This window comes from Chironomus tepperi, unplaced genomic scaffold (genome assembly GCF_022539635.2).
Source record: "Chironomus tepperi strain 1889 unplaced genomic scaffold, CSIRO-AGI_Ctep_v1 contig_273, whole genome shotgun sequence".
Lineage (NCBI taxonomy): Eukaryota > Metazoa > Arthropoda > Insecta > Diptera > Chironomidae > Chironomus > Chironomus tepperi.
In genome coordinates, this window is record NW_027226395.1 from 1 (window position 1) to 21439 (window position 21439).

The window sequence follows — 21439 nt, forward strand, 5'->3', positions numbered from 1 at the left end:
ATATCTTAATTATAAAATTTTCTCAATTTGGACAAAATTCTTCGAACGAGGTGAAAAGACTAACCTCAAAATTTGACGTTTTTAAATTTACCCTTGACCTAGAGTATGACGAACTTAAGATAAGCTCTAAATCTTAGATAAATCACAAAAAGGTTTACAATAATCGGCCAACCCACGATAGTGCTCCCAAATCACGTCACCTAACGTCCAAATGACCTCTTACCCCAAAAAAAACAAGAACCATTCTAAATTGGACAAGGACAGAGAATTATTAGCTTGTACCAATTTGCATAAATCAACATATCGATTAACAGAAATGCAGTTTGGAATAAAATTACAATTAACAACATATCGATGATAAATTGTAAATTAATGCAACGTGCGCAAGCATACTAACACGTTGAATTTTTATTTATTTAAAAGAACAAGAACGGATAGAAGAACATAAAGTTTAATGCTCTGTCTCCCTCCCCAATCATCCACATGTCATCAACTAAAATAATAATTATTTATTATTACGATGCTAAGAGGCTTCTAAACAAGCTGATTATTATGGATAGCAAAAATTATGCTAAATAAGTACCTAAAAGATATCAAAACGTAAGCATATACGATATTTTTAGACATAATAATTTATTCAATGAGTACGTTCATGTACGTACATATACGTAATTGGCTTAATAAATTAACGGAAAATAAAAAATGAAAATGAGGCATTGAAACATTTTTGTTTTTGATCTCCGATGATGACGAAAAAAATATATCCGCTAAATTGTTTTAAATGAAACTCTTTTTTTATTATCTTCAAATTTTTATTATGTATTTCGATATATTTTCTTTCAATTCTATTTCTCTTAATAGATTTAATGGAAATCAGTTTAAAAATAAACATGCGAATGGTATTTGAGGAAATTTTTTATTGTTTGGCGCATTTTTGAGAGAATACGGAGATGATTTGTTGTTCTAGGTTGAGATTTTGAGTTTATCAACTGTATAAATTCAAATTATTTCAATTAAAGTTAAGAATTTCATATTTAAATTGAAATTATCTAAGTTTGTCAAAATAACTGCCAAAAAAAATTCAAAAACTTACGAATTTCTCAAAAAAATATTCAAAATTCAAACGCTTTTTACGAAAGAAATTCAAAATTCTCTCAAATTTTTTCAAAAATTGGTCAAAATTTCTCAAAAAATATTCAAACTTTTGAAAAATTTAACAGATTTTTGTCAAAAAAATCCAAAATTTCCCAAAAATTGTTCAAAGTTTTCAAAATGTAACCGTTTTTTTTATGCTGTAGATATTCAAAACTCTGTCAAAATTTCCTTAAAATTGTCAAAATTTGTTCAAAATCAACTAAAAATCCATCAAATAGATTAAAACATCCAAACTAGATCAATAAACAATCCAAAATAGCCCTAAAGTCCATTTAGTAAATGCCATTTACCACCGTGAAGCAAAAAACACAAAACAGAACGCTTCTAAAAGTTCATAATCCTCCAAATACTACGCAATGTTTAAAATGTCATTTTTCCCCAATAAGAATCACAAAATAACATAAACATATATCAAATAAGAACGAGTTACATGTGTCCAATGCGTTAACAGATGTTCAACTTGTGTAATTACCGTTGTGTTATCTCTACATGGCAAACAAATTTGCTTATAACGAACATTTATTGCTTTATTTGTGTACGCATTTTGGGTTTGATTTATTGAATAAAATGGTTTATTATTGTATTGCATAGACGAGAATTGTGCAATAAATGAGGAGATATTAAAAATCATCCTGACCTTCAATCTGAAGTTATAAACTTAAAATCATTCAATCTGAAAATCTCTCTTTGATCATCAAATAATAAAAAGAAGCAAGGTGGTCTATTTCTAATCTTTGCGATTTTTCAATAAACTAAACTGCTCGACATCAAACACAAATCGCATTTAGATTGCTATCTGCGTCTATTCTGTTTAGAAAATTTCCACAATGTGTCCGTTTTCAGCTCAACGATTTTAATTAAAATGAATGCGTAGCAAATCTTGATAAAAATTTATAACAAATCAATCTTCAAATTCAGACGATACAAAAATATTTACTTGCTGGATGTGCTACTAAGCAGCCCACTGAACGAAATAATTTGATTAAACTCGTGCGAATAAAACTTCTCGCATATTAAACTTCAAAATAAAGTGAAAGTGATGAATGCTTATTTTGAAAAAAATTTTCTATCTTTGTTTATGTTCTGTATGTACATAAATTGAGAGATTTACATGCAAAACAGTTAATGTGATGGACATGTGGTGAACCCGTTCTATATTCCATACGAATGGATTGGTAATTTAACCAATTTAGATTAAATTGAAGTGAATGAAAATGTGGAAACGAGATTTTGTTTTCGCTGCTTTTGGCTTTGGTTTTATCATAAAGTAATGTGACACATTATGGTCAGCATGTTGTTAATGGAAATGCATTTTTTCTCTCGATGTTGTCAACATTCTCACAGAACAGAACTGAGAGAATTTCATGCAAGTTACCTCGTTATCGACTCAGATTTACGGCTGTCTATAATTTTTTATTACATTCTTTTTCAAGTTCGTTGCTTCTCATTCCTATTGCATCTAATTTTCATATTCTTCCCATTCATGTTGGATGTCGCATTTTCGTACTCCATTTGAGAATGTAGACTTAGACTTATTAGACTATTGAAGCAACAACATTCGTCATCAATTAATTCTCAATTCAGTAAATTGTTCAGCATGTAAATAACATTTTTCATAGTTTATAGAATTGTCAAAAAAAGAAAAGACTTGATCAAGCTTGTTGCATTTGAAGATCGTAAATTATTTTGGGGAAAGTGCTGTTAATGTTTCATCGATTGGTCTCATTAATTACAATCTTTCCTAAGTGATGATTGTGAAATGGTGCAAGCAAGCAGGCATAGAAAAAGAAGAAAGTTATGAAATGAAAATTTTATTGCTGATGTGAAAATTTGTTAAGCATAAAATCATACAAGCATATTCCAGATTCCAAAATTTTCTTTCTCTCTCGATTTTGAATCAAGTAGGAATAGAAACAATAAGTTACAGTCAAAAATCATCATCTGGCGTTTGACTCAGCACTTCTCATGAAATATTATTCATATTTCTCTTATTGTTGACATTATGACATGTGACTGTCACACATTGTGAATGAAATTTTCAATTCATAAATTTTTTTTGGAGAAATTTTCATTTGAGGGGTCATTCGGATGTTAGTTGACAAATTTATTGATGCAGAAGATCAATGATCTTACCGAACAGCGTCAGTAATATCTTATTTAAAGGCACAACATGATATTTTCATATCGTATTAAATGCGGCATTTTCGCAAAGCCGAAAACTGCAGTATAACGCACTTCATGTGACGTATAACACCATGACGTCGTTGCAACATGCAACGTAGGCTCTGTTCGGCTTTAGTGTCTTTTTGCCGAAACCACTGTTGTTCAAACTGTGTCCTAAAGCACACTATTGTGTTTCCGACACATAATTTTTTGATTTTTGTAACTATATCGGACATTCGATACAAAATCAATTCTCAGGCCAGTGTGACAATAGCATGGTGTCAGATTAAGCCTAAATTCAGCATCAAGTCAGAGACACGTTGCTCTGGATCCGGATTTTGGATGAAATAACCGATTTGTGCTATTCGGTCTAGTTTACTATACTAAAACACTCTGAATAAGAGCAACGCCTTTAATTGCTATTTTCATCGTTACATGACATCATCACGTCCCCCCTTGTCACATTATTTTAAGTCTCATGTACATAAAACACATTTTCATAAGTCAATAAAGAAGAAAATAAACATGACTTGATTCATTCCCTAACATTGATAACCTTAAACAATTTAATACGGCGTTGAACGATAACACTATTGCATTAAATCCACAGCTTAGCTACTTATACCCAAAAAATATATTTATTCATTCCCTAAAGGTCAAATTCTTATTAATGATCAAAAATTGTTGTTAACCATAAATTATGATGTTTTATTAATGAGCTTTCATATTTTGTTACAGTTATAACTTATTAGTTTGTGATTTTTAACGAATGTTCTGCCTTAAAACAAGTTAGTCTAGATATATATTCTTATTCGATACGTGTCATGATGTATTATTGCCAAATTTATAACGCTGATTATAAAACGATATAAATTATTGAAATAATACTTTCTTGCTGATATTCCAGCTGTTCCTACTTTATTTTGCTACATTTCTGTAACTTTTCTGTATCTGATTTGACGTATACAGTAGCGACAAAAAGTATTGAGACGGTCTTTTATTTTTGCATTTCTTGTCATAAAATTTCAACTACAAGTCCATTTTGGCTGAAAATTTTAACATTGGTTCATTTTTGCTCAAGGAATCAAACCTAAGAAAAAGTTTATACTACAATTAAGTATTTTGAAAATAACCGTTAAATTTTCAAATTATCTAAAGCCAAAAAGTATTGAGACGATGGTTTTTGATTGAATATTTCTATGAATCCTTCTTTCTCATGACTCATTGTGATTGGAACTAATAATATTTATATTGTTCTTTAATTCCATGCCAAAATTTTTAATCAAAACCACGTGGTTACTTAAATTTTTGTAATTCAAAATGGCGGCCACTTTGCATGATTTTTAATCAAATATTGACTTGAATTTAAGCTTAATTAATTTAATTTTAACTAAATCATGTTTATTTATGAATAAACTTTCAGAATATATATAGTTTGTTAGTATTCAAGTGCTTAAAAGACAAAATATTGAACAAATTATTTCTTTGGTTGAAGGGTTTTCATCAGAACAAAACTTATTATAGAACAAATCTTTTTAATTAGCGCATAAATATAATATATTTTGGTCTTATTTTGTTGTATTTTGATTGTAGAATATTATTCATAAAGTTTTAGAAAGCTAGATTTAGTATTCAGCAAGAATAATGGAAGTCAAGTGAACTTCCCTATAGACTGCTATATATCAAATGTAAGTAATCTTAAAAATAAACCGAAATAGCAAAATGAACGCGTAGAAGTGAATTATTATACTAAAATTAAGTGTTTTAAAGTGTATAAATACAAAACACATTAATAATTACACGTAAAAAAAGAATTTTGAATAATTTACTTTTTTCGTCCCTGAAGATCGTATAATGAGTGATTATTTAACTTAGTTATTTCTTATTGGATTCTAGTTGTAGCTTTCTAAAAGTTTATGAATATTATTCTAGAATCAAAATACAACAAAATAAGACCAAAATATCTTATATTTATGCGCTAATTAAAAAGATTTGTTCTATAATAAGTTTTGTTCTGATGAAAACCCTTCAACCAAAGAAATAATTTGTTCAATATTTTGTCTTTTAAGCACTTGAATACTAACAAACTATATATATTCTGAAAGTTTATTCATAAATAAACATGATTTAGTTAAAATTAAATTAATTAAGCTTAAATTCAAGTCAATATTTGATTAAAAATCATGCAAAGTGGCCGCCATTTTGAATTGCAAAAATTTAAGTAACCACGTGGTTTTGATTAAAAATTTTGGCATGGAATTAAAGAACAATATAAATATTATTAGTTCCAATCACAATGAGTCATGAGAAAGAAGGATTCATAGAAATATTCAATCAAAAACCATCGTCTCAATACTTTTTGGCTTTAGATAATTTGAAAATTTAACGGTTATTTTCAAAATACTTAATTGTAGTATAAACTTTTTCTTAGGTTTGATTCCTTGAGCAAAAATGAACCAATGTTGAAATTTTCAGCCAAAATGGACTTGTAGTTGAAATTTTATGACAAGAAATGCAAAAATAAAAGACCGTCTCAATACTTTTTGTCGCTACTGTATGTAGGAATAACATGTTTTAGTTTGTTACATCTCCAAAAAAAATACGTTTTTTATTGATATTAATGAAGATCCCGTCATTTGTTTCATTTTTTCTTAAAATAGCGCGGGCGGCGTTGTTAAAAACCTTAATTAGTATCACCATCAGGTGTGAAATTTATAACAGATTATTAACTTGTTAATGGAAATTCAAGGTTGATAATTTTATTCATAAAGTAAATTTTTTTATTTCTTAAAAGAATCTTTTTTAAAAAATATTAAGCTTGAGACATTTAATGATCTTGATCTCTGCTAAAGCTTCATTATAATGACAATTATAGCTTCAGATGACAGTCAAATGGATATTCTTATTTGCTTTTTTAATGATTTTACTTATTTTAATGATTTTAATAGTTTTGATGATATAACGTTTATTTTAGATTTGAATAATATTTGTTATGCTTAGTTTCAAACCCCTTTTCATGTAAAATACTTAGTTTGTTTTTAAACTCCAAAGAATAAACATATCATTTATTTATAAATACTTAATAAAGTAGTTTTAATTAATTAATTAAGGTGTAACAACGTCAAATAAACTGTTTAGAACATCCGGCTAAACAAAGTCGCATCTAAAGCTTGACTACGTGATCATATATATCATTTGATTGGCAATTCAACAATAATCTATGACAATTCAATCTAAAATACCAAAATAACTTATCTTTATTGATTGTTTTTATTGACTGATTAGATTTCTCATGTTCGTCAATTCTTCAATCATCAATATCCATCAATATCAATATCATTTGGTCATTTTATGTCCATTTTCATTGTTTCGCCAAAAATGCCTTTGTTCTAACATTCCAAACTTTTTATTGACAATAGAATAAGAATCCAATAAAAATTCCGATTTTAATGAATCTGTAAGAATTAGAACAATAATTCAGAATGTCCCAGAATTTCAGCCATTGGCTCATCTGATGTCGCCGATTAATATATGCATGCTGCTGACCGACAAACGCTGCTTTGAAGTCTTTGATTTATAATATCTTTTAAATCATGAGAAATATTTAGATTGAAGAAATCAATGAAAGAATTTATTTTGAAGTAAAAGCTATTAAAATTGGATTTATTTGTTTACGAGGATGATTTAGAGTTATGATGCACAATGTTTTGGGGAGCAGGGTGGGTGGCTGAGTGAGATAAAACATGATTTTTTAGGGATTAATCTTCAATATTTGATCAAAATTCATTTGAACAGTTCTGACAAAACTATTGTTCAAAAATCCGATCCCAGGCAGCCATGACTGTGGCATAGTGTCGATTTGAAGCTGAATCTGATTCCGGATCAACTAACCGACTTGACTATTCAAAAACTCTTCTTAAAATATGCCGAATTCGAGTTCATATTTAACCCTCTAATAGGGAACCCAACACCAAATAATTTAAATATGAATAGATAAGATTGAGACATTAGCATCATCAATTCAGAGTCTGGAAAATATTTGAGTTCTCATCGTTAATTTAATAACATCTTTATTGTTATTGCTTCACATAATTTGTTAACAAAATGTCGTTTAATGTCTAAAATAATATTATTATATTCCGTGTTATCATCAAAAATTAAATAGGAACTAGTAATGAAGCGGTCTCGGATCACGCTTCATGGGAATATTCACACCATACGTAGATCAGAAAACTGTGCAGAAAAGTAAGAATTAAAAACACAACTTGAACAAAATAATTGATTTATGAAATAAATGTGATAAAAGATGATTATATACACATTAACTAAAATTATTTAAATGAATGAACTAGTTCCGAACTATTAAAGTTCGAGCTTTGCTCGAACCATTTCTCTACTCGCGGCAACATATTTTCATAGATATGCAGTTTCTGGTGCTTGGGAAAATTTTCACGCCTTCACTCGCTTCGCTCCGTTCAGGTCGCAAAAATTTGTGAGCTTCGCTCAACCAAGTCCGAACTGCGTTCGAACTATTAATGTTCGAGCTTCGCTTGGACTATTTTTCTACTCCCTGAGCTTATCTCGCCCGACTTGGGCAGATTACAGTACTTTTATAGATCACTATACGAGCCGGGCTGAGCTTCGCTCGCCCGACTTGGGTAGATTACAGTACTTTTATAGATCACTATACGAGCCGGGCTGAGCTTCGCTCGCCCGACTTGGGTAGATTACAGTACTTCTATAGATCACTATACGAGCCGGGCTGAGCTTCGCTCGCCCGACTTGGGTAGATTACAGTACTTTTATAGATCACTATACGAGCCGGGCTGAGCTTCGCTCGCCCGACTTGGGTAGATTACAGTACTTTTATAGATCACTAAACGAGCCAAGCTGAGCTTCGCTCGCCCGACTTGGGTAGATTACAGTACTTTTATAGATCACTAAACGAGCCGGGCTGAGCTTCGCTCGCCCGACTTGGGTAGATTACAGTACTTCTATAGATCACTATACGAGCCGGGCTGAGCTTCGCTCGCCCGACTTGGGTAGATTACAGTACTTTTATAGATCACTATACGAGCCGGGCTGAGCTTCGCTCGCCTGACTTGGGTAGATTACAGTACTTTTATAGATCACTAAACGAGCCGGGCTGAGCTTCGCTCGCCCGACTTGGGTAGATTACAGTACTTTTATAGATCACTATACGAGCCGGGCTGAGCTTCGCTCGCCCGACTTGGGTAGATTACAGTACTTTTATAGATCACTAAACGAGCCGGGCTGAGCTTCGCTCGCCCGACTTGGGTAGATTACAGTACTTTTAAAAATCGCTAAGCCTTATAGTCCAGTAATTTCCAAAAACATAAAGACAAGATCCAGTAGGATCAAGTTCACTTCCAGACTATCAAAATAAGATCCAGTAGGATCCATATAACTTCTAGACCCATAAAAATAAGATCCAGTAGGATCCAGTTCACTTCCAGACTATCAAAATAAGATCCAGTAGGATCCATATACCTTCCAGACCCATAAAAATAAGATCCAGTAGGATCCAGTTCACTTCCAGACTATCAAAATGAGATCCAGTAGGATCCATATACCTTCCAGACCCATAAAAATAAGATCCAGTAGGATCCAGTTCACTTCCAGACTATCAAAATGAGATCCAGTAGGATCCATATACCTTCCAGACCCATAAAAATAAGATCCAGTAGGATCCAGTTCACTTCCAGACTATCAAAATGAGATCCAGTAGGATCCATATACCTTCCAGACCCATAAAAATAAGATCCAGTAGGATCCAGTTCACTTCCAGACTATCAAAATGAGATCCAGTAGGATCCATATAACTTCTAGACCCATAAAAATAAGATCCAGTAGGATCCAATTCACTTCCAGACTATCAAAATGAGATCCAGTAGGATCCATATAACTTCCAGACCCATAAAAATAAGATCCAGTAGGATCCAGTTCACTTCCAGACTATCAAAATGAGATCCAGTAGGATCCATATAACTTCTAGACCCATAAAAATAAGATCCAGTAGGATCCAGTTCACTTCCAGACTATCAAAATAAGATCCAGTAGGATCCATATACCTTCCAGACCCATAAAAATAAGATCCAGTAGGATCCAGTTCACTTCCAGACTATCAAAATGAGATCCAGTAGGATCCATATACCTTCCAGACCCATAAAAATAAGATCCAGTAGGATCCAGTTCACTTCCAGACTATCAAAATGAGATCCAGTAGGATCCACATACCTTCCTGACCCATAAAAATAAGATCCAGTAGGATCCAGTTCACTTCCAGACTATCAAAATAAGATCCAGTAGGATCCAGTTCACTTCCAGACTATCAAAATAAGATCCAGTAGGATCCACATACCTTCCTGACCCATAAAAATAAGATCCAGTAGGATCCAGTTCACTTCCAGACTATCAAAATGAGATCCAGTAGGATCCATATACCTTCCAGACCCATAAAAATAAGATCCAGTAGGATCTAGTTCACTTCCAGACTATCAAAATGAGATCCAGTAGGATCCATATAACTTCTAGACCCATAAAAATAAGATCCAGAAGGATCCAATTCACTTCCAGACTATCAAAATGAGATCCAGTAGGATCCATATAACTTCTAGACCCATAAAAATAAGATCCAGTAGGATCCAGTTCACTTCCAGACTATCAAAATGAGATCCAGTAGGATCCATATAACTTCTAGACCCATAAAAATAAGATCCAGTAGGATCTAGTTCACTTCCAGACTATCAAAATGAGATCCAGTAGGATCCATATACCTTCCAGACCCATAAAAATAAGATCCAGTAGGATCCAGTTCACTTCCAGACTATCAAAATGAGATCCAGTAGGATCCATATACCTTCCAGACCCATAAAAATAAGATCCAGTAGGATCCAGTTCACTTCCAGACTATCAAAATGAGATCCAGTAGGATCCATATACCTTCCAGACCCATAAAAATAAGATCCAGTAGGATCCAGTTCACTTCCAGACTATCAAAATGAGATCCAGTAGGATCCATATAACTTCTAGACCCATAAAAATAAGATCCAGTAGGATCCAATTCACTTCCAGACTATCAAAATGAGATCCAGTAGGATCCATATACCTTCCAGACCCATAAAAATAAGATCCAGTAGGATCCAGTTCACTTCCAGACTATCAAAATGAGATCCAGTAGGATCCATATACCTTCCAGACCCATAAAAATAAGATCCAGTAGGATCCAGTTCACTTCCAGACTATCAAAATAAGATCCAGTAGGATCCACATACCTTCCTGACCCATAAAAATAAGATCCAGTAGGATCCAGTTCACTTCCAGACTATCAAAATGAGATCCAGTAGGATCCATATACCTTCCAGACCCATAAAAATAAGATCCAGTAGGATCTAGTTCACTTCCAGACTATCAAAATGAGATCCAGTAGGATCCATATAACTTCTAGACCCATAAAAATAAGATCCAGAAGGATCCAATTCACTTCCAGACTATCAAAATGAGATCCAGTAGGATCCATATAACTTCTAGACCCATAAAAATAAGATCCAGTAGGATCCAATTCACTTCCAGACTATCAAAATGAGATCCAGTAGGATCCATATAACTTCTAGACCCATAAAAATAAGATCCAGTAGGATCTAGTTCACTTCCAGACTATCAAAATGAGATCCAGTAGGATCCATATACCTTCCAGACCCATAAAAATAAGATCCAGTAGGATCTAGTTCACTTCCAGACTATCAAAATGAGATCCAGTAGGATCCATATAACTTCTAGACCCATAAAAATAAGATCCAGTAGGATCCAATTCACTTCCAGACTATCAAAATGAGATCCAGTAGGATCCATATAACTTCTAGACCCATAAAAATAAGATCCAGTAGGATCCAGTTCACTTCCAGACTATCAAAATAAGATCCAGTAGGATCCATATACCTTCCAGACCCATAAAAATAAGATCCAGTAGGATCCAGTTCACTTCCAGACTATCAAAATGAGATCCAGTAGGATCCATATAACTTCTAGACCCATAAAAATAAGATCCAGTAGGATCCAGTTCACTTCCAGACTATCAAAATAAGATCCAGTAGGATCCATATAACTTCCAGATACATAAAAACAAGATCCAGTAGGATCCAGTTCACTTCCAGACTATCAAAATGAGATCCAGTAGGATCCATATACCTTCCAGACCCATAAAAATAAGATCCAGTAGGATCCAGTTCACTTCCAGACTATCAAAATGAGATCCAGTAGGATCCATATAACTTCTAGACCCATAAAAATAAGATCCAGTAGGATCCAATTCACTTCCAGACTATCAAAATGAGATCCAGTAGGATCCATATAACTTCTAGACCCATAAAAATAAGATCCAGTAGGATCCAATTCACTTCCAGACTATCAAAATGAGATCCAGTAGGATCCATATAACTTCTAGACCCATAAAAATGAGATCCAGTAGGATCCATATACCTTTCAGACCCATAAAAATAAGATCCAGTAGGATCCAGTTCACTTCCAGACTATCAAAATAAGATCCAGTAGGATCCATATAACTTCCAGATACATAAAAACAAGATCCAGTAGGATCCAGTTCACTTCTAGACCAATAAAATGAGATCCAGTAAGATTCAGTTCAATTTATTTTTTTTTTGTTTACAAAAATGTATTTTGCAATAATCGACTATAATTTGGCCCAAAAATGACAGGTTTTTACATCGTGTGCCTCAGTGGAAGCATCTTATGGCTCCAAAAACATTACAGTTCTTGCCATCCCCATTCCCTACCAGATGCAAAAACCCAAAGTCTTAGTATTGAGTTTGAAGAGAGATATCGTGCTGATTAACTAACTAACTAACTAACTAACTAACTAACTAACTAACTAACTAACTAAATAACAGAAAGTGTTTTTTTGCGATTTCTCGGCACTGGAAGCACCAATCAAGATGCGGTTTTCACTGTTGGATTGGTATTTTCAGGCACAGACTTTCCACCATTGGAAATATTTCTCAATTCTGTAAGTCTGATGCAGGAAATTAAAAAAACTGAAATTTCAAAATACCAAAAGCAATATATTCACCCAAATTGAAAATTTGGTGTGAATATGAAAAGAATAAAGCCTTAAAATTATGATGCATAATTTTATGACAAAAAGAAGCCAATTATGGATTTTAGTAATGCGAAAAATATGTTTTGAGTCATCTTTAAAATTGAAAATTTATTTAATGTTCACGGCAAAAGAACAAAAACATCAGTTTAGAGAGTTGAAGCTATTAACAAATCAACTTCATTTAACATTTATTTTTTGTTCACTTTTTTAATGTTTCAGTTAATGAATTTTTATAGCTGTGATAAGAGAATTCGCTAAGCCAATATTTAACTGGTGGCATTTTTAATGGGAGATTTTTTTATGATCATACTTACGTTGAGTTATAGCCAAATCATTCAAACGATATCAAATTTTAATGCGATTAAATATATTAAAAAGAGACATCCACTTCCTTTATATATACGCACTTTTTAAAATTTTATATTACATCGTTTTTCTATTTAATAATAAAATTCTTTTTAACGACTTACACTACTGACATCGCACCGGGTCTATAAGATTGTAAATCATTAAATGAAGAATGTTTTATTTGTAAATTGAATAGAAATAGACCTTTCATTTTGAACATTTGGATAGTTTAAAGTGGTCTATAAATTGAGGCTGATGAACTGAGTCGGCAAATTAAAATTAATTGGAAAAGGGTTTGACGAATTCATCAATGTCTGAACTTGAAATATGCTTTTATTGCAAAAATTCTACAAAAGAATTGAGTTTGAATACTAAAAAGTCCGTTAAAAATTTGCATTCTACAAAATTCGTTATAATTTTGAATTTTACAAAGTTCGTTACAATGTTGAATTTTACCAAATTTGTTAAAATTTTGAATTCAACAAAATTCGTTAAAATATGAACTCTACAAAGTTCGTTAAACTTTCGTTAAATTCCAAGATAATATCAAAATTTGAATTCTATGAAATTCGTTAAATTTAATTCTACAATGTTTGTTCTAATTTGAATTTTAATTTTTCGTTGAAATTTAAGTTCAAAAGAGGTCATTTAATTTCAAATCTTTTAAATTCGTTAAAATTTTGAATCGTAAAAATTCGCTACCTTTTGAAACTAAACAAATCTCAATTTAAACCCGCTCCAAATCACACCTTATCAATCACTTTTTATTCCCTCTCACCAGTAAACTAATAAAACTAAACAAAAAGCCATAAAAATTCGACATCTTCCCAACTGTTGTTTTGTCTAAATTCACTGTTCAAAAAATCAAGAACAAGTCACTTTAATTAAACATCATGTTTGTTGATACTTTTAATGTTGAACAAATTTTTATTTGCTGTTACGCTGACATTTTTATGGGCTTGATTTTGAACGCAATAAATAATGATAAATTCACCAAAAAAATCGAGCTTTTCAACACTTTTGAGCTTTCAACAAAGCTGATCGTGAATTTGAATTTATTTTGACCGTTACGGAATTTTTCAATTTGATCGTAAAAATAGATTCGTGCAATAAAACAATTCACGCATTTATTTGCGTATAGTTCGAACTTGAGATTGGAAATAAGGAAGCTATAAAAAGTCAGCTGATCGCATATTTTTATTTACTGTATAAAATCTAATCATGAAGCTATATTATTGAAAGTTTTCATCAAAAAACGCATTTACAGTATAAAAACAGCATGCACCTTGTAAATTCCTATTAAATTAAATGTTTTTTTTCCTTAATAGCATTTATTCATGCTTCATTATTGACATAACTTTGTGCAATTAATTACTTTTCCGATCATTGTCAAGGTCATTTTTATTTACACAGCATTTCTTGCGGTGCCGTATGATTTAATGGAATTTGCATTTAAAGTCGTTTGACTGGTTTTTTTGAGTGGATGATCACTAAAGGCTTAACAAACCTCAAAAAAATGTCAATTTACATACGAAAAATAGTTGATTGATTCTGATGACAAGCAATTCAAATTAATGGAACATGAAATGCCGAATGAGGTCGAATAGCTTTAAAAAAAGATGAGAAAAAATTTAATTTTCAATTAATTAATTGAATTTCAGGAATAATGATATATTATGTGTGTAAGGGGATCGCATCACGATTATACTATTAATTATTGTATCATATAATTGATATCCTTGAAATGATGACTCACATCACACGACAATCTCATGCATATTTACGAGCGAAAATATTAAACAAAATTGATTGTAAATATGTGAACTGAAATATTAAATAGTAAGTTAATATTGATGATAGTTGGTGTGTAGTTGCAGTAAATTAGTGAGTAGCTTAACATTCTTGACATTTTTCCTACTGTGATAAATCGGGATTGTTAATGAGATTTTTATTTTAATTTTTAACAATTAACGTATTTTTTTAATTTAAATTTTTAACGACTTTTTGAGATTTGAATTTTTAACGACTTTTGGAAATTCAAATTAATTTTCAACATTTTCCAATTCAATTTTGAAGTTATTTTGAACTTTCAAGGACATTCCAAATTTTTAATTCTCTTACAAAACGCGTAAAACAAAAACTCATCAAATCCTCCCAAACCGACCATAAAACCCAATCATCCATAAAAGCACGCGAAAACAATACGATCAGAATTTTTAACAAGATACTTCACATCATGTAGAATTGCGGCAATAAAACTAATTTTTAAATGATGTGCAAAGTAATGAATTATTTTAATTAGCAAGTGCCACAACATCAAACATCCATGTTTCAAGTGATCCACAGGAACCATCAAAAACCTGTTTTACATTAAACAATTAAAATCATGACACGATCAGAGCTGTAAAGTCATCTAATTGTATGCATATCCATCAATTTCATCGTTTACCTTTTCAAACACTTATTACATGATAATTAGTCATTTCTAGCTACTACGGTGTGTATTCAAATGGGTTCAAATTTGAATAATTTACGTCATTCTGATGTCTCATAGCTGAATATCTCCTTAATTCCAAATATACTCGTGAGAATTTTCTTAATCGATATATATTCTATTATTTGTGGACGGACATAAGCTGCTTGTTAGTAAATAATTTATATTTATATATTTATAGAAAATCATGCACGCAAAATGTTTTTAATTCCCATAAATCATTCTTTTTCATATATGATAACTAGAGACAATTTAAAGACACGGAAAATAGCTATGGGAATATTTTTATTGAATGATTTTCGACAATATAGAATTTATTTGTCATTAGGGAAATGACCGTTGATAACAAGTTGATTTGTAAATAATAATTGATATCAAAGTAGCCAGCTGAATTTAGCTGATTTGAAGATTTTGGGAATTTTCCAAAATTTAACGAAACTTTTTGAAAAATTGTCTGAATTCAGCTTACTCACCAGATTTAAAATTTGAAATTAACGGTCAATCATTGCAGAACATTTTCACGAAATTGACCGTTTTTAAATTTAAATTTTTAAAAATTTAACGAAACTAATTTGAAAATTGACCGTTTTCAGCTGAATTCAGCTTGTTCAACCAACATGAATTTATTTTTTCTAAATTTAACAGTCAATGATTACGGAAATTAGCTACGTAAATAAATTTTGTTGAATTCACCTCAAATCAAGAACAATTCGTAGAATTTTATTCAAAATTGAACATACTTGAATAGATTCTAACTTGATCAACCCTGCACAATTCAGCAAAATTCCTCAGATTCTCCACAAAACTTCCCACATTAAAATTCAATGTTAATCATCCTCAAATCAATGACGTAAAAAGGCTACATACATAATTTAAATAGAACAATTCTTAAGCATAAATTCCTTCCCATTAAGTACCAAATTAGCCAGAAAATCAAGTCATTAACACCAAGATCAACATCCAGAAGTATTCCATTTAAATCAATTAAGGTCTATCAGTGTCCAAAAGGCAAATCTGTGAGACAATGCTGGAAATTATACAAACAAATGACAATGGGTAATAGAAGGGTCCAAAGGAATGTAATTATAAATGACTTAATATGATTTTTTTGTCTTTTTTTTAAAAAACAAACAAATTGACAGCTTCTGTTAAAGAATATTCCCATGACTTCTTTGTATATGCAGACATAAAGTCCGATCGTCGAAATTGATTCCTTGACTAACGATATAAAGCAATTAACTTAAATCTGATACAATAAATTATTCTGCTAATGAACCATAAACAATAATCTGTGCTGTATGAAGGTACAGAATGACCTAGAAATATCACGTGCACCATCCAGCAGATAAGCATTGAACCATCTTCATAATCGGTCATAAATATGCTGAAAGCATGTGTGAGCATTAAAACGTGATCTCATATGAAATTCATAAGCATGCTGTACGTATAAAAGAAACATTTATTGCATAATTATCAGCTATTGTACTTCTGTAAAGCTTTAGATATTTACCTCAAAACTCTAATTAATTAACACAATAGAGTTGAGGCATGTAAGCTAATAAAAAATTGCATTCTACACTTTAAATGATTGTTAATAAAGTATTCGCAACAGATACTTAGTTGATGGTGGGTCATTCGAGAATGATGGGTATCATATTGAGTGGGGATGGGGTAAGAGAAGGGATTGAAAGATTATGAGGGGTAAAATACTAATTTTAGGTGGATTCGACCTTCTTGACTGTTTTAGCTTAGAGCGTATTCAGGGAAGGGGAGATTGACCCTCATTCAGGGAAAGGTTTGACCCTCATTCAGGAAGTGAGAATGACCCTTATTCAGGAAGAAGGGATTTCCATCATTCAGTAAAGAGGGTTAACTGTCATTCAGGAAGAAGGGTTAACCGTCATACAGGAAGGAGGGTTGACCATCATTCAGTGAGTGGGGATGACCCTTATCCATGTAGGGAGGATGATGGTCAACCCCTACCACATCTTTCCTCGCTCCGGTTCACTTAACTACTTAAAAAATCTTACATAACTATTTTGTGGCAATAAACTGATCCAGAAAATTCAATCTCCATCACTTACTATCAACCCCAAGCTCAGTCATATTCAATTGTTTCTGTGCCTTTTAATTTGCATTTTTTGATTCATCATCACATTGAGGTTGAGAAAATATTCGTCTATATCCAAGTAAGTTGATGATAATAAAGGTGTATTAGTGCTGATGGAATGACTTTAAGCAGTAGAAACAGATCTCCATTCTTATCAAGCATTTCAATCTTTTCATAGAATCCATAAATTACGAATACAATTACTGATATTATTACGGATAAATCATAAGTTATATACGGACATAGGAGACATTTGGAGCTTAACATCTACAATAAAGAATAATAAACAAATGAGAGGAATCAGTTTGTAATTTGATGATTAATGTGCTGTTGAAATGAATGAATTTGAGTGGAATTTAAATTTTAAGTAGCTTGAGGGGCTTCAGCAGGTGTCAATAGAAATGATCGGATTAAAGAGAGATTTTTTGGATGTTTATGTTACATGACTGACTAGGTGAGAGTGGAAGTAATCCCAGCTACATATTGTAAGCTCTGAATTGCTCAACTATAAGCAATTCTAATCCAATTTTTTACGGTCATGCCCATCAATTTGATGTTTACTTCCTATTGACTAGCCCTCGAGGGATTTTATAGCTTCAAACAATTGCTACATTGTGCAATAAAACAGTGAGAAAATACATATACACAAATATTCTAATTTTTGATGTACGTACGTCATTTTTGATCAAAAATAATGAAATGTAATTAATTGCTCATGTTGAGTCATTATGACTCATAAACAATGAGAGCAATGAATAATTTTGTTATTTTATAAGGGTTGAGAATTAAGTAATATGACTATTAATGTGCATTGATACACTTCGGTTCATCTTCTTAGAATGACATGTTGTAAGCAGTAGAGACATCGTTTTAGTCAATTGTTAAACAATTCAAGAATTTGATGTCATTAAGAACCGTGTTGTCAAATTTTTTTTTTTGTGGCAGGGCACACCTTGGTGGTAAGCAACGGCTATAATCACATGCGGTGGTAAGCAAAGACCGAAATTGCACAATTCATAGGCTTGCAATTCATAACATTTCTAAAAAATCGGGTGAACCGCGACACACAGTTTAGACATCTGACAACGGTTTTTTGAGGCTGACATTGTATATGGCAGGATTATGAACTGTTACAGACTAACAAAATCAGGCTAGATTACAAGTCGTAATTCATCAAACAAAATTTGTTGACAGGAATGGCCTGGGAGAGGTAACTGTATCAACAATCCAGATCTTGATAAAGATTCACACGAATATATGTAGACGTAGCTGGAACTATATCAGTCTGAATTTCTGTGTTGCCTTCCTGATCCAAGGACAATGTTTAAATCAGCCTACCATTCCAAAGACAACTCCCTAAACTCGAGAATCCAATTCAGATGAGAATAATGATTAATTAATTGATTCTGGAATCTAGTTGCTAAGTTATCACTAACTTTATGAGTGCAGGAGTTGCTAGAACATTTTACAGAATGTCTATTCAATCAAATTATTGTATAACTCTGTATTATCTGCAGATTTGTTGGAATAGGTCAAAATCTCAGAAGCAGGTTAGATTTTGTTGAATTTTACATGACTTCATGCATTGAATAATTATTCAGCTCAAAGGGACAGGAAGCAACTTTACCAAATCTCTTCATGACTCAAGGTTGCTATTAAGGGATCCCAATACCGAGACTTCCCGAGTAGTCTCAATCTCGAATCCGAGATTTCAAGAAACCTTAATTTCTATAGCTTAAATATCTATTAATTAAGATTTATAGACGATTCAAAATAAACTGCTGCATAATCCGACAAAGCTCAATAAATTTTCCCTCATTAAGCATCTTCAAAGGCATTTCAATTTCCTTTAAAGTCATTAAACAAACAAAACAATGACTAAAAGTCACCAACACCTTCACCTCAACAGCAACGCAGCAAAAATATGTAAATGAAATTTCACAATGAATCGCTTACCTTTGTCAATCCAATGACGAAAAAAATTGATAATATAAAGTATGTACCCCAGACGAAGACCAAAAGTGTATTTATTAAATAACATTTTTCTAAAAAAAGTAACACACATTAGTGATAATTGCTTATGATTATCCACATCCAATTTCACCTTGAATTATTTGCTGTTCTTTGACATCGAGATAAGTCAAATTTAGATGTCCAAATACTGCGACATAATAGATATTGGTGTCAATGTTTTGGGCAAATTGCAGTGTATTTGTGTAGCGATGATCAAACATCTTTCCATAATTTATTGCAGCATATGACAGAACAGCCCATACCATAAGTTCACAGCACATATAAATTTGTAAAATTTTTCGCGTATTTACATTTATTGTGTAATTAATAAGAGTCAGATTATGCTTCATTTTACTATACTTATATCCACTTAATGATTATCAACTGATGATAACGACGATGAGACTTTTATGCCTTTACATCTTCTTGCTTATTGACTCAGATGTGTCTCGTATAATCATCGACTTGTTTGTGTGTCAATCGATACAATAAAACTTACAGGTTGATGTGGATTGATCGAATAAAAATGCTAGAAACGCACTTGCAGGTTGTATTGCTTGAAGGTGACTGAAAAGAATGCAAAAAGAATTGAAATAAATTTTTTTGGAGCTTGTTTGTAAATATTTTTGTCATGTTTTGCATTGGACATAAGTAAACAGTCAATGTTGGGAAATTGATGAATAATATTTATGAACAGAAGCTACATTAAGTTTGCTATAGGCTTATAAGCTCGTGCTTATAGTAGAAGTTCGGCTTATTGATTACAGGCTAGAAAATACAGCTGTCGCAGTGTATTCTAAGTTGTGTCGTTAGTTCAGAAATAGGTCATGATAATTTTCTGGCTTTTGAGTATGATAAACACATAGAAATTGGAATATACAGGCTTAGGTTCTTCATTCAATGGATACAGTCCCGACCATACCAAATTTTTCTGTCAAGATCAGCGAGCACCTCCATTTTTCTTGTTAACATACGAAACCACATTTCAAAACAATTAAAATTGATGATCAACAAAATGTAGCTGTCAACTTTTGTCATTTTGCGGCAACCTGCAATGCATGACTGTCAGCTAATGTGGTAGAATTGGTGTTTGAGAATTATTTAATCTGATTTGATTCTTGGTCAGTTCTTGATTGAATTTGTTTTCCAGTAAAATCTCGTATTTTCCAGAATATAATCTGCTTACTTTGATGAATTACAAGATCTATGGATTAAAATATTAGCTTTGTAGAAAAATCCGGAAATTTGCAAATCTTCTTTCACTTCCTTGCCATTACCAGAACAATTGTCACATCTGACCCTGCTTGAAACATGCTAAAATCTTATTTGACATTCACTGTCTGCACTTTTTTGTTATAAATCCATTAGGTTTTCTGTCGATGATTTGTCAAATAAAAAAGTTTATCCAAATGTCCTTCTGAAATTCGCAGTTTACGCATTTTCAGAAGCCTAGCCCATGTTAGTTCACATTGAATTATATCTATGCCTACACTTCCTTGCTACTTCGATGAATTGATACATTTTAATTGAGAATCAATGACTACATCATCAACTATTTCTGATTGATGAGTTAAGATCCAGTTGTTATTGCTAATTTATTGATTATTCTCTTTTCTCTTAATTCGTCCATCCATAAACGATTTTGGCATTTAAAATTCGTTCACTTTAAAGTCCAAACATTTGTCTTTGGTCATCCACGTGAAGACAATTAAAAAAAATTTTTAACATAACAAAGAAGTGCTAAAGCATCAGATAAGTCAGTCAGACTCTCCTCAACATGACTTGAAATGATTCAGTCATTTTTTGAGTGACTTGCGAGAGGATTGACATTACATAACACATTAATTTCGGATTTAATAGATGATTAATGTCATAATATTTAAATCCATACACAATGATTTGATGATTCCAGTTGAAATGCAAAAGGTTTGATGTGGTTGTCCTGATTTTACTTCACATGATTTGAGGTATTTTTGCGTCATTTTGTATGATATTGGAGATTTTGATGGATATCAGATGA

General features: G+C 31.9%; 1 long non-coding RNA gene across 1 annotated transcript; it reads right to left on the reverse strand.

Moving 5' to 3' along the window:
* Nucleotides 1–16737: 16737 nt before the first annotated feature.
* Nucleotides 16738–19977, reverse strand: LOC139091986 (uncharacterized). The gene is made up of 3 exons (XR_011544560.1): nucleotides 19511–19977; nucleotides 19363–19451; nucleotides 16738–17673 (listed from the first exon to the last, which is right to left on the reverse strand). It is a non-coding gene; the product is annotated as an uncharacterized lncRNA (long non-coding RNA).
* Between the last annotated feature and the right edge of the window lie 1462 nt (nucleotides 19978–21439).